Source organism: Cricetulus griseus (genome assembly GCF_003668045.3).
Source record: "Cricetulus griseus strain 17A/GY chromosome 1 unlocalized genomic scaffold, alternate assembly CriGri-PICRH-1.0 chr1_0, whole genome shotgun sequence".
Taxonomy (NCBI): Eukaryota; Metazoa; Chordata; class Mammalia; order Rodentia; family Cricetidae; genus Cricetulus; species Cricetulus griseus.
Window position 1 is genome coordinate 138,086,478 of NW_023276806.1, and position 12,363 is coordinate 138,098,840.

The window sequence follows — 12,363 nt, forward strand, 5'->3', positions numbered from 1 at the left end:
TAACTGATTTACTAACTAATGCTGTGGTTATCTGTTCATGTATAACTGTAGCTACTCCCCCAGAAGCTCCCCTGGATTCACCATAGAAACAAAAGTGAGCATGCTAAGTGAAGACTCCCAAAAGCTACGTAATTGTTTTCAATGTCATAAGTTTCCAGTTGAAAAGTAAGAAAGGCTTGAGAAGTCTGCCTTAGTGAAGCAGGGGGGCCCCCGGAGTGGAAGCTGGGTGATATTCACCACCTCTTCTTCTGGAAAAAATTGAACACAGTCAAGAGATCAAGAGTCACTCTCTCTGCATCTCAGATAAATGGCTGGGACAGCGCATCCACCCTGAGGTTGAGCAGCCTTCAAAATTTTCAGCTTTGAAATCCTCAGTCATGCTGGGTTTGTGGTACTCCACTGGCCTCTCTCTGAGATTCCTCTTTAACCTGGTTACTTTCCACTTACAGAGATCCCAAGAGACACTGGAAGACTCTATAGGCTTTCTCGTTTCTTTACATCACAACCACCCCATATGCACCATCAGTGACCATATGTGCATAATGAAGAAGTATCCCTATTATGTGTTACAGGAAAGCCAACATTCCAGTGGGATTTCATTCATTCCTTAATAAAGTAAAACCTAAGACAAAGAACCGGTTAACACAGGTATGTATGTAAATGATTGGTGTGTGTAAATAAGTTTGTGTAATGTGACTTCTTGTAAGCAGAGATTCATTATCCATTTGATGTATGTGGGTGCTTTGATGGCATTGGAAGATCTATCTTTTAGCCAGAATCTTTTGCTATCCTCTGACCCAAATGAAGTTGTTAGAAGAACCGAGTTTTGTTCTTTGGTTTTTTGTTGTTGTTGTTTTTTTTGTTTGTTTTTTGTTTTTTTTTTTTTTTTGAGGAGATACAATCTAGTTATTTTTCAATTGTATAATACGTTTTGTAAAAACTGTGGCCGGAAACATTTCCTTTTATTTATAATATAGCAGATGGGAACAGATGCAGAGACCCACAGCCAGCCAGCCAGCCAGCCAGCCAGCCAGCCAGTCAGCCAGCCACACACACACACACACACACACACACAGAGAGAGAGAGAGAGAGAGAGAGAGAGAGAGAGAGAGAGAGAGAGAACAGCTCTAAGTGGGATGTCTCCAAAAATCTATCCCCTCAAAGCTCAGGGAACCCTGAGGAAGAGGAAGCAAAGAGTGTAAGAACCAGAAGGGATGGAGAACACCAGGAGAACCAGGTGCTCTAGAGCAGCTGAGAAGGCTCATGTGAGCTCACAGAGACTCAAGCAGCAAGCACAGGGTCTGCACCAGGTCCTCAGTATACATTATAGCTTTCAGCTTAGTATGTCATGGAACAAGTGGGTCTCTGATTCTTGTGGCTGCTCTTAGGTCTCTTTTTCTTCTATTGATTTGGCTTGTCCAGCTTATTATATTTTATTTTGCCATGTTTGGTTGTTATCTCTTAGAAGTCTGTGGATCCAGAGGGGAGAGCAGGTAGGGAGGGTCTGGAGGGAGTGGAGGGAGGGAAACTGTAATCAGGTATGTGCTATGAGAAAAGACTCTGTCTTCGATTGCAAATTCTTCACATGTGGAGGTTCAGGAATCCATTATAGGCACACACACAAAAAAAATACTTAAAGGCCAAAGGGGAAAAAAAGTAAACAGCTGTTCCCCTGTTCTCCTAGACTGATTATTAAGGAACATCTTTCCCACAAACTAAATATCAGAGCAGCATTGTCAATCAGCAACATTGTTAATTAGAAAAGACAGAACATTATATACTCAGAGTGGCTCCCAGATAGTAGTCACACTAGCTGTTTAAACTAACACTGTCCACCCCACAAGATTGTTAGAGACAGTGAGAAGAGATTTAAGATGCTGTTACTGAGGTGAGCCTCCTCCAATGCACTGGATATAATACATCAAAACCCTTGTCACTCTGTCCTTTCTCCTACTTAGATTCTCATAAGCACATTTATCACTATTAACAGCTCTTTTGAAACAAATGCCTCCTGTTTCCTTCATTAGGATGGCACCTATCATTTATTAGGGTTTCACTGGAGAGAGTAACAAAGAGATATCATTTGCTTGAATTGGTAATCTTCAGCCCAAGTCTTTGTTCGGTTTTCTCAGTGCTTGTTTTAAAGACTGCAGAACCTTTGGAATAAATGTATCCTGTTCCCCACCCCCACAAAAAAGAATCTGTCTTCAATAAAAGGTGGGGGGGGAGAAAAGGTGGCAACTGCTTCTTTCACAATTATAAACAAGAAAACAAGATTGATGGATGTCTTAGATGAAAATCAAAAGTATAGACTTATGAATGTCACAAAAAGGGCAAAGGTCCTGCCACCCCTAAGACAGATGACAGTGAAAAAGCCAGCACTGAAAACTGGAGTCCACATACACTCTGGTAGGGTTTGGATGTGGAGCATCTACTTGAGTATCTGTGACCTTGGTCCCCAGCTGGTGGCATTGTGATGAGAGGTTCTGGAAACTTTGGGACTGAAGGCCTGGCTGGCAGATGGACTCAGTTATAATCCATTCCCTTCTAGTCTGAGCTGTTTGCTGGTGGCTGGGATGTGGCCAGCTGTCTTGAGCTTCCCCAGTCATGCCTTTTCCACCATGATGAACAACTTTCTCTGAACCATGAACCAAAACAGGCCCCTCCCCTCCCCTCTGCCAGGTATTTAGTCAGTATGACACAGTAATTAACACACTTGAAACAACAACAAATGGAAGAAAATCAATGCAGTGCAGACTGCCTGCTTTACTCAAATGGAAAGGGCACCACATAGGAGGAGGTGGTGGTCCCATAGGGAAACATGAAGCCATAGGCACTAGGCTCTACTGTGGGTCAAGCCAGGCCTCTGGGTTGTAAAGGTGCAGATAACACAGAAAACAAAATTTTACCAAATGCAGGGAAAAAAAAAAGATGCATGCTGTCATTTACAATTACATAAGCAATTGGTACCCTTTAAGGTATAAAAGAGTCCATTTATATGCAATAGGATATCAATGTCTCACTTAGGGTAATTCATCATCAGGAGAATGCTCTAAAGTTATCACAGAGCTTCCATCAGACAGCAGCTGGCCATGGTTCACAGCCCATCAATTAACCCCTGTTAGCCCCAGTTTCTTTGGTCAGAGACTACAAATTACCATCCTGATAATCATTTCATCAAACTTTTTTTTTAGCAATGAACTCCTATACAGACAGGAGACTTGAGTCTATGTTTAAACAAACAAACTACATTTCCCAGCCTTCCTGGCAGATAGAAGTAACCAATGAGGAATCACTTTGGGTGAAAGTAATTCATCTGGAGATGTGACCTCCCTTCAGTTTTCCTCCTCCTGTTCACAGCTGTGGTGAGTACAATAGCAACTGAAAGGTTACTATGAGGTCGACACGAGGATGGAGAGTACCCACTGAAGATGAAACAGAGAGAGCCTGGGCCCCTTCTCTTGATAGAGCCGCCATAGCAGCCCCCCAAGCTTCTTTTACTTTTCTGGGTGTAATGGGGTAGGGGATATAGCAAATCAAATCCAAGGCATCATCTACATTAGGCAAGTACCTGACTACTGGACTATATTTCTACCACTCTATACTTCTTTCCCACATGAAATAAAATACAATATTATTTTGACTAGACTATGACTATTTGAGTCTTCTAATATGTGTATACAATATATTTGCAATTTATAGATAATTTCTTTTCCATAATGCTTATTAAGCAGGAGAGAAATGAGAGAGGATATATTGGAGGACACTTTGCGAACAATGAAATATTGTATCACTGTAATGACATTGTGAAATAGACTAATATTGAACTGAAAGACAGTGAGGTACTGTGTCATTCCCTTCCTTCCCTCATGCAGTCCCACACCCTAATGTAAGTTCCCCAGGATCTGGGGTTGTCATTCTCTGTGGGTAGCTCTGCTAGGACTAGCAGAGTCCTCTGAACATCAGTTGCTAGCCATGCTAGCTAGCCCTTCCCCTTAGGTTCCTTGGGGTTAGAATAACAGCTAGAGCTGATGGCCAAGGAAGGTCTTAGAGTTGTGTTTATAGAACTTGTATGCCTGACATGGAGAATTCTGGGACATTTGAGTACACATATTTATTCATCTGATAAATGAAAGGATTGGAAATGATCCAAGGAGAAAAAAGAAGCTAGCATTTTTATCCTAAGTCTAGCTTTCAGGGCCAGCCTGGGTGTTTTTCTTTGCTTAACTTGAAGGTTCTTTCATACAACTTGCAGAAAATCTGTGGGTGTGGCTTACACATGCTTTAAAGAAAGGCTCACAGAAAGATGGGACTAGTCTTTTTTGTTATCTTTAGTGGCACATCCTGTAGATGGGAAGTATTTTAGACAAATTGAAAGGAGAAACTTTTTAAAAACTAAGTCCTGTGTTGCTGCTGGCAGTCAAAGAGGGACTGGACTGTGTCTTGTTGGGGGCATTGCCGAGTACCTTTGTGTAACTATCTCCAGAGTGCCCCTACCATCAATATCATTGAGATAAAAGTTTCTGCCACACACATTCTTTCTTCTGTCTCAAGGGCAGGTGGACTCTTGGGCCAGTATCCAGGACAGGATGAGTTGTGACGTCCCTGGCACTCCCAGAAGACTACACTTCCTATATGTAGGAGAGTTTCCACTTTGTAAGTAAACTCCCTGTTGGATTTATGCTCATGCCAGAAACATTTTCAAGATTGTTTTCCATTTCACTAGAAACCATAGGTGGATTTTCAAGGAAAAGTGGAAATAAGTCACACTAACCCATTAAATATTGATAAAGATTAAAAACAAAATACAAATCGTGATTTTGTAAATTTCTGCCCTTTACAAAACATGTATAATGGTCTTTGGCAAGAAATAATTCATAGGTTAGTCATTAAAAATTGTACTTGCTTTATGACCAGAAATAGTTAAACTTTTGTCTTTGATATCGGTTTTCTGTAATTTGGTGGTCAACTCAGCATAGCAGTTTATTTATATGTAACACATTCCCTAAACTTTTATCATTAATTATCAGAAAACACATCTCGGCATAGCTGATAGGTAAGGGAAGTGTACCATGTCACCCTGGGACTCATTCTGAGAAACTGCAGGGAAAAGAAATTACACCAATTCTGGGTGATGTCCAAGACTAACCATCAAGGCTAAATTTCATTGTCTTTCAATCATTGATTTTTCCCTGTAGATTATTTTTATGTATAATAAGCCAGCTACATGAAAACCTTTTTCTGGGGAGAGTATTAATTGAAATTTTATTCCTACCTCATCAGTGTTTTTCATTAACCTTAAGTCATTTAACCATCCCCACCAGTGGAGTTGACTTAATTATAAAATGAGGCTAAATGTATCTGCCTGTACTTCCCTCCTCACTGAGACATTAAATAATGGAAGAAAAGTTGATTATTTCTGGAAATGGGCTTACAGCTATTGGAAAACCATTTTCAGGAAAAAGCTAAATCCTCATCCATACTTCAAATACAGTACAGATGGACCCAGTCTTTAAATATGTGGAATGAAACTATAAATTTCTAAGAAGAAACTTTTATAAACTTGGAGTGCCTATTGAGTTTCAATTATCATCTTAAGTGCACATACTAAAGTCTGGCTAAGAGATAGTTATAAATACTTCCTGGTGGTGGGGAAGAAAAAATAGATGAGCCAGTCCCTTTTATCTCAGGCCATATCACTGAAGTCACTTGATAATAAAAAACTACAAAAAACAAAAAACAGTTTACCTCATGGCAGGATAAAAACCAGGCCAAAAGTCAAAAGTGGTAGTACATGCCCATGATCCCAGGGTTTGCGAAAGGAGGACTGTGAGTCTAAGGCCTGTCAGGCCTGTCTAGGCTACATAGTGAGAGTCTCTCAAACAGTCACAAAATACACCTCAAAAGCCAGCCTGAATATTATACGAATGTAGCTGGACTTCCCATAGGCAAGGAAAGAAAGAAACAACCATAAAAATGCCTTTGCTCCTCTGAGGTCAGGGAAGATCCAGGTTTTTCCCTCTAACCTTAATGTAAGCACATTTCAAAGGCCCAATGGACGTCTCCAGCAGTTATCACTTGTCCCAAGTCTGGGCTTCATTCCTTTTGACCATAAATGCCTTAGGAGAAAGGGCTCCCACCTTCATGAGATCTTGAGGCCTAAGCTGGGGACTGGGTCAAGACTACTTGGCCTTCTTGAATCTGAGCAATTAACTAGATAAGTGGCTACAGGTATAGTTCTCCTGGTGTGTGCTGAGTAAAATCCTTCAGAGGAAGTGAAACCTTTTCATGTCTCAGTAGGCTGGAGGTTTTTGCAAAAAAACTTGTACCTGGCAAATACGTTTTTTGCTCTAGAGCAAAGGAGAATTGAGATGGCAGGTAAGAATTGAGGTTTCTAGTCAGTTAGGTTATACAGAGTACCTACGTAGGCCTGTTGCAATCTCAGTGAAGACAGGGCAGGGAGGTGAAAGAGCTCGGGATGACACGTTATGAGAAGGACTTTACATGCTGGAGTTGCACACAGAGGAAGGGGATTGAATGAAAGAAATGCTCCTAGGTAGGTATGGTGGAGAACATTTAGTTTATGCAAAAGGGAGAATATAGCCAGAGGCAGGGATGTCTGGGAGAGTCCAGAGTGAACATGACCCTGAGCCAGCCCATGTGAGCACAGGGTTGAGAGGAAAGTAGCCTCCAACCAAGAGGGGTGGCCTAAGCCAAGAGACTAGCCAGGAGGGTAAAAGGTAGACCAAACGAGCCAGGTAACCAAAATAGCTGGATTATACAAAGAAGGGTAGCTAGGGGAATAGCAGATCAGCCCTTGGGATGGAGAAGCTTAGGGAAGGAGCAGAGTGTGCCAGCTCTTCCCTATAACAGGTGCCCAACTAGAAGCTCCACTCCCTCTGACTAGCAGTCTTGACACTGGAAGGCACTCAGTAGACTATCAGAGTGAAAAAATCACCTTCAGTATCATCCAGCCTCAACCCCTGAGACCTGTAACAAAGATGTCTCTACAAGACATACAGGTTCAATAGTCATGAATGTTCTGGGAGTAACTGACCACTTTTTGATTAGATTTAAGGCCCGCTCCATGATATGGAACCCATACTTGACTGCTAAAGTGATCAAAAATCTGATATTAGCTAATTTATGATCCTAAAGGAAAAACCTACTAACTACAGTTATTCTGCTAAAGGATTATAACAATAAAATGACTCTTAACAACATATTGTTAGCCAGTCAGAGGTGGCACATGCCTTTAATCCCAGCACTCAGGAGGCAGAGGCAGGTGGATCTCTGTGAGTTCGAGACCAGCAAGAACTAGTACCAGGACAGCCTCCAAAGCCACAGAGAAACCCTGCCTCAAAAAACCAAAAACCAAAAACCAAAAACCCAACATATTGTTATAACCATAGATCAGCACCTTGCTCAACTCTCATCAGAAAAGCTTATTGTAGAAGATGGAAATTAACATAGAGACAGACCCACAATTGGATAACATGCAGAGACTGAGAGAGTTTGGAGCAGTCAATCCTAAATGGGATAGGTTCATCAAAATCTTCCCCTAAGGGCTCAGGGACCTATGAGAAAGAGGGGGCAGAAACATAAGAGCCAGAGGCGATGGGTGACTCCAAGGAAACAGCTATCTTCCAAACACAACACGCCGGAGCAATATTAATTCGTAGAAACTGTGGCAGCATACACAAGGTCTGCAAAGATTAAAGTGAGACAGGGTCTGAGAAGGGGAGCTACAAAGTCCCATCCCTAACCAAGAAGCTGTTTGTAATTGATATCTGCAGAGAAAAAGGAAAATCAGTTTTCCCCACTGTGGTGACACTGGGTATATTGACCACACTTCAACCACACTCCAGGGTAGACTTCATGCCAAGGAGTTGAGCAATACAAAGCTATTTCTGTTTGTTTGGGGCTTTTTTGTCTTGTTTTTTTTTTCTTACTTTGATTTTCATTTTTTGTTTGTGTTTTAGTTTGGAGAGAGAAAGAAAGAGAATATGAAGTTGGGCAGGAGAGTTGGGGAGGAATTGAAGGAGGACAAAAACATCATCAATATATATTGCATAAATTTTTTAAAAATAAAAACAGTTGACATATTGATTGGAATTCCATTGATTCTGCAGACTAATGAAAAGGAAGATGGAAATATTTAATTGATTAATAATAATAATAATAATAATAATAATAATAATAATATCCATGCTGATAAATATGTAAGAACATGGTTTATGTGTCCATTTACTTGGATATTTTCAATTTTTTAAATAAAGCTCTATGATTTCCCCCTATGCTTTCTGTATCTTTTTGTAGTATGTTTTCAAATGGCCTTTAACCTCTGTCTTTCATGTGTTTGACTCTCCTACCCATAACTATCCAATCAACCTTCTTAAAGAGATTGTTATTACATTACTCTTAGGCTCAAAAATATTCATGGTGACTTCTGGTTGCCTAAGAGATCAAATGCAAACTTCCTAGGCTGGAATTTAAACTGTCCTGTTTGCCCTTCCTAACTTCATGGTCTGTCTAAACCTCTGGATGGGGAGAAGAGTTACGGAATTTAAGTAAAATTGGAGATAAGCTGTGTCTTCCTCACCTACTGAGTTAGGGTTTGCACAAGTGACTTAGCTTCCCTGGCTTCTACTCTATGAGGGAAGGAAAACACAAAGCCTAAATGAGCCTTGTGTATAGAGAGGGCAAGTAGCACTTGTGGTTATTAGGATATGTTGTTATTAGCATGTTAGCATTATCATCCATACATTAAAAACAGTTCTGTGTTGTCGCTGAATAAATAAAAAATCATTATGCTCACATCTGCCTCTTTTGCTTTCTGAAGTGAGTCTTAGCCTATTTTTAGGTGGTGAACTTAGTCTGGAATGTGATAGTAACAGTCTCTCTGGAAGCTAAAATGGATTCATCCATTTGACAAGTTGATGGTTTGGAGCAGAAACTGGATAGAGGCAGGCAAAGGTACCAACACAACACTCATGATTTACCTCTGATGAATCAGCTGCAAGTCCAAAATTATATTGGGAAAGAGGTATACATGACGGATATGGCTGAAGTAGAAGTTGACTTGGACATTCGAGAGAAACTACTTGTAAACCTGTAGTCACCACAGAGCAAAAGTGACCTAGCCATTGTAATGCTCAGAGCCATGTGAGTGACTAGTTCAGGTTATGCCTGGCTTATATAGCATTCTGTCCAGAATGACATATTCTTTTCAATGCTGAGAATCTGGTATTGGCCAGACAGGTTGTTAAGCTGCCACACAGGACCTTTAAAGTAGGAAAATACAGTGTCTTTAAAAAAATGATAATAACTCAGGTACTCAGATCAAGCAATCCCAGGACAGTACATGAGACAGCAGCTTCAGTCAACACTAAAGTTTGTCATTCCCTTTCTTATTATCTATCTAGCAAGCTAATAATAGCATTACTTTCTCTTTAGATTCATCTTAGGAGTTCAGTGGTTACTCTCTATCTTGATACAGTGTGTGGTAATACAATATATGAAGTATGTAAGAGTCACACAATAGTCAGTCCCAGGACATGTTATACATAACTGGAATTCCCTCCCACTAAAGATAAAACTTGAAGCTAGACTTCAGGGAAGAAGACTTATAAGGATTACAGCCCTGGAGTGACAGTCCCTATTGGGGATTTACGGTGAGTCACCAGTTCTAGAAAGATCAGTAAACAGACAGAGAGAAGGCCAGCTGCAAGTAAGGAGAAGCTTGTCTCTATTCTGGGTCCACCTCTAAGGGGGACCAGGTAACCCATGACTCAAATAACAAGGGAGCATCCACAGCTCTCGTCAGACTCAATGGCTATCAGGTGTTGTTAGCAGAGGGAAGCCGTTTTCTTGATGATGGTGTGACTGAGTTGACATTTGAGATGCTGACATTAGCCAAGTATGTACAGCGATAAAGGGAACAAAAACAGGGCTTTAAGTGACACAGTGAATGAAGACGTGTGAGAGACATCGCTTACCCCTTGCTTTGTTTGCTTTAAGAGAAAGGATTGTGGATCACATTCGGAAGGGGAGAGCACTGACCACAGAGCAGGCTATACAGAGGACCCCAGGAAGCCAGAAAGGGAACCAAGCTCATCCTTGAACACAGGACAAAAGGGAATGAGTTTTCTTCCCAACAGAGGTAATTTAACATTGCCTCTTAAGTCAGTTTACCGTTAGCATCAGAGACACACTGGCTCGTGGAGAATGAACTGCAGTAAGGACGAGCGAATGGAGACACCTTATCCAGTGCTTCGAGCTAGTGGACAGGTTCTCTTGCTTGAGAGTCAGAAGACTGAACCTCACCTGGAATGAATTTAGAATTCATAGACCGCAGCTCAAAACCACTTGAAAAGCATCAGAATATCTTATCATTTTGGCTAAATGTCAGCAGAGCCCACCTAGTGGTCTAACCGCCATAACTGGGCTTGGGGATTCCCCTTCCACACATGACTTTTGACCATTAATCAATAATATGAGAAACTTGAGAACACAAAATTGTTCTTTGGAAATTGTTTTGAAAGCCCCACCCCGGCTGGTTTTCTTCATGGTTTACCTGCCCCCCACCCCCTAACATTACTTCAGTGACAGCAACTTAGTGGCAATAGGTAAGGTGGTAGCTGGTAAATTTTCCTCCTTGCAACTGAAAGCCAAAGCACTGTGGTAGGACCCCGCTGAGGATTTTGCTTCCTGTCTGTGCAGTTTGCTCCAAGCCACTCTTGCTCTGGGCTGCCAGGGCCTGTGGTCTGAACTGTGTGACACCAAGATTCGATTACTGTAAAGTGTCTATTTACTAAGTGGCGTTTCCAGTAACCTTGTTGTGGGTTCAACATGCTTTGGGGCTAATCAGACAAGCTTTGGGGGAGGTGAAGAAGTGTTTTAGTGACAAATGGCCATGTAGGTACTCCTCTGACCCACTCAGGGTAAGATAGAAAAGGGTTCTCAGAGTTCAGCAGGCATGGATGAGGAAAATCTGGTTAAGTTTTGGGGCTCAGGGACATGGAAACCTGGAAGTCAGCATTGCTCCTTGTGGTGGAAAATGCCAGAGAAGTTCTTTTTTATTTCATCCTTACTTCTCCCTAGTATGGTAACAAATGCCCCTCACATCGATTCTCACTGTTAACCATCTACATGGCTCTAAACAACACTCAGCCCACCCAACATCAACGAATATAACCCAGACACTTTTCCTTTTACAATCAATAGTATGTACTCATTTGGGGGAAACTAATGTTAAGATTTCAGCAAATTTATCAGGTTCTAAATAAAGGCATATAGCTTATAAAATAATATCTATCTTATAAACCTGGAGTTTCCTTGGTTTGAGAGTCCTAATCATTTTGTGTTCCTTCTAAAGATTTTGCAAAGGGTAAGTTACTTCTCATTTCTCTGGATTTAGGGGAGTCATCCAAGCCATAAATTCTTACCTGTCTCCACCCACAAAAATTCATGAAACTTGGTCTCTGGGTCAAGTGGCATGATATAAGATCTGTGGGAAGAAATCCAGTAAAACTTCATATTCAGTTCTTCTTCAAGGATGCACAGCTGGGAAGTTTATATGAAAACAGCCAACAGATACATACCCTTTTACGATTCAGGTTGAAGAGTTTTAATACTATTTCATATGGTCAGCTAGGAATAATATGGTATACCATGTTCCCTGCATAGCTTCCTATGAAACGCCATGCTTGAACATCCCCAGGAGAAAAGCATGTTACATGTTTTCAACCCTGCTGCACAAACAGGAAGAAATTTGGGGGAGTTTAGTGGCAGCACATGGGTCAAACAGCTAGTATTAAAAGAATAATATACACATTTTACAATTCAGTTAAGGAGTTACATATATTTTTCAAATTTTGACACATCACTTTGGTGAACTACTTTTTTACAAGGAGAGAAACATCAATGTCTGAGGTTGGCTTATTTCACCACTACTTGTTGGATTTTACAGTCCAATCTCTTTTGGAACTGAACAATTTTTCCCAGGATAATTTTTGAAGCTTCCCCACATCACCAATGGAGTGTCACAAATGCTTAAGCTAACCATGTCCCCGGGGTTTTTCATATGTTCCATAAAAAAAATTACCCCAAAGATTCAGAAAGATCTTGGCCTGAAATATTAATAAAGGACTTTCATAACCTGACCCTCAGCCCTAGTACCAAACTTCCTCTACCTCTACCAAATGGTCTGCCCCAAGGCAGAAACAGAAGAGGAACTATCTTAAAAGAGACCACAGATGGCTCTCACTCCAGGTGGGAAAGGCTCCAGACATTACTATGGGCACAGAAGTACGAGTAGACAAAATTTGGATATCTTACAGATAGAAGACATTCCCATGTTGA

At 41.0% G+C, this 12,363-nt stretch overlaps 1 long non-coding RNA gene across 2 annotated transcripts; it reads left to right on the forward strand.

The window, feature by feature from the left end:
• The first annotated feature begins 532 nt into the window (after nt 1-532).
• Nucleotides 533-8,142, forward strand: LOC107977803. 2 transcript variants are annotated; one of them, XR_004771531.1, is made up of 4 exons: nt 533-648; nt 3,195-3,365; nt 4,555-4,656; nt 7,983-8,142. It is a non-coding gene; the product is annotated as an uncharacterized LOC107977803 (long non-coding RNA). The 2 variants fall into 2 exon arrangements; XR_004771532.1 differs by having other exon boundaries at nt 4,560-4,656.
• Nucleotides 8,143-12,363: the final 4,221 nt, after the last annotated feature.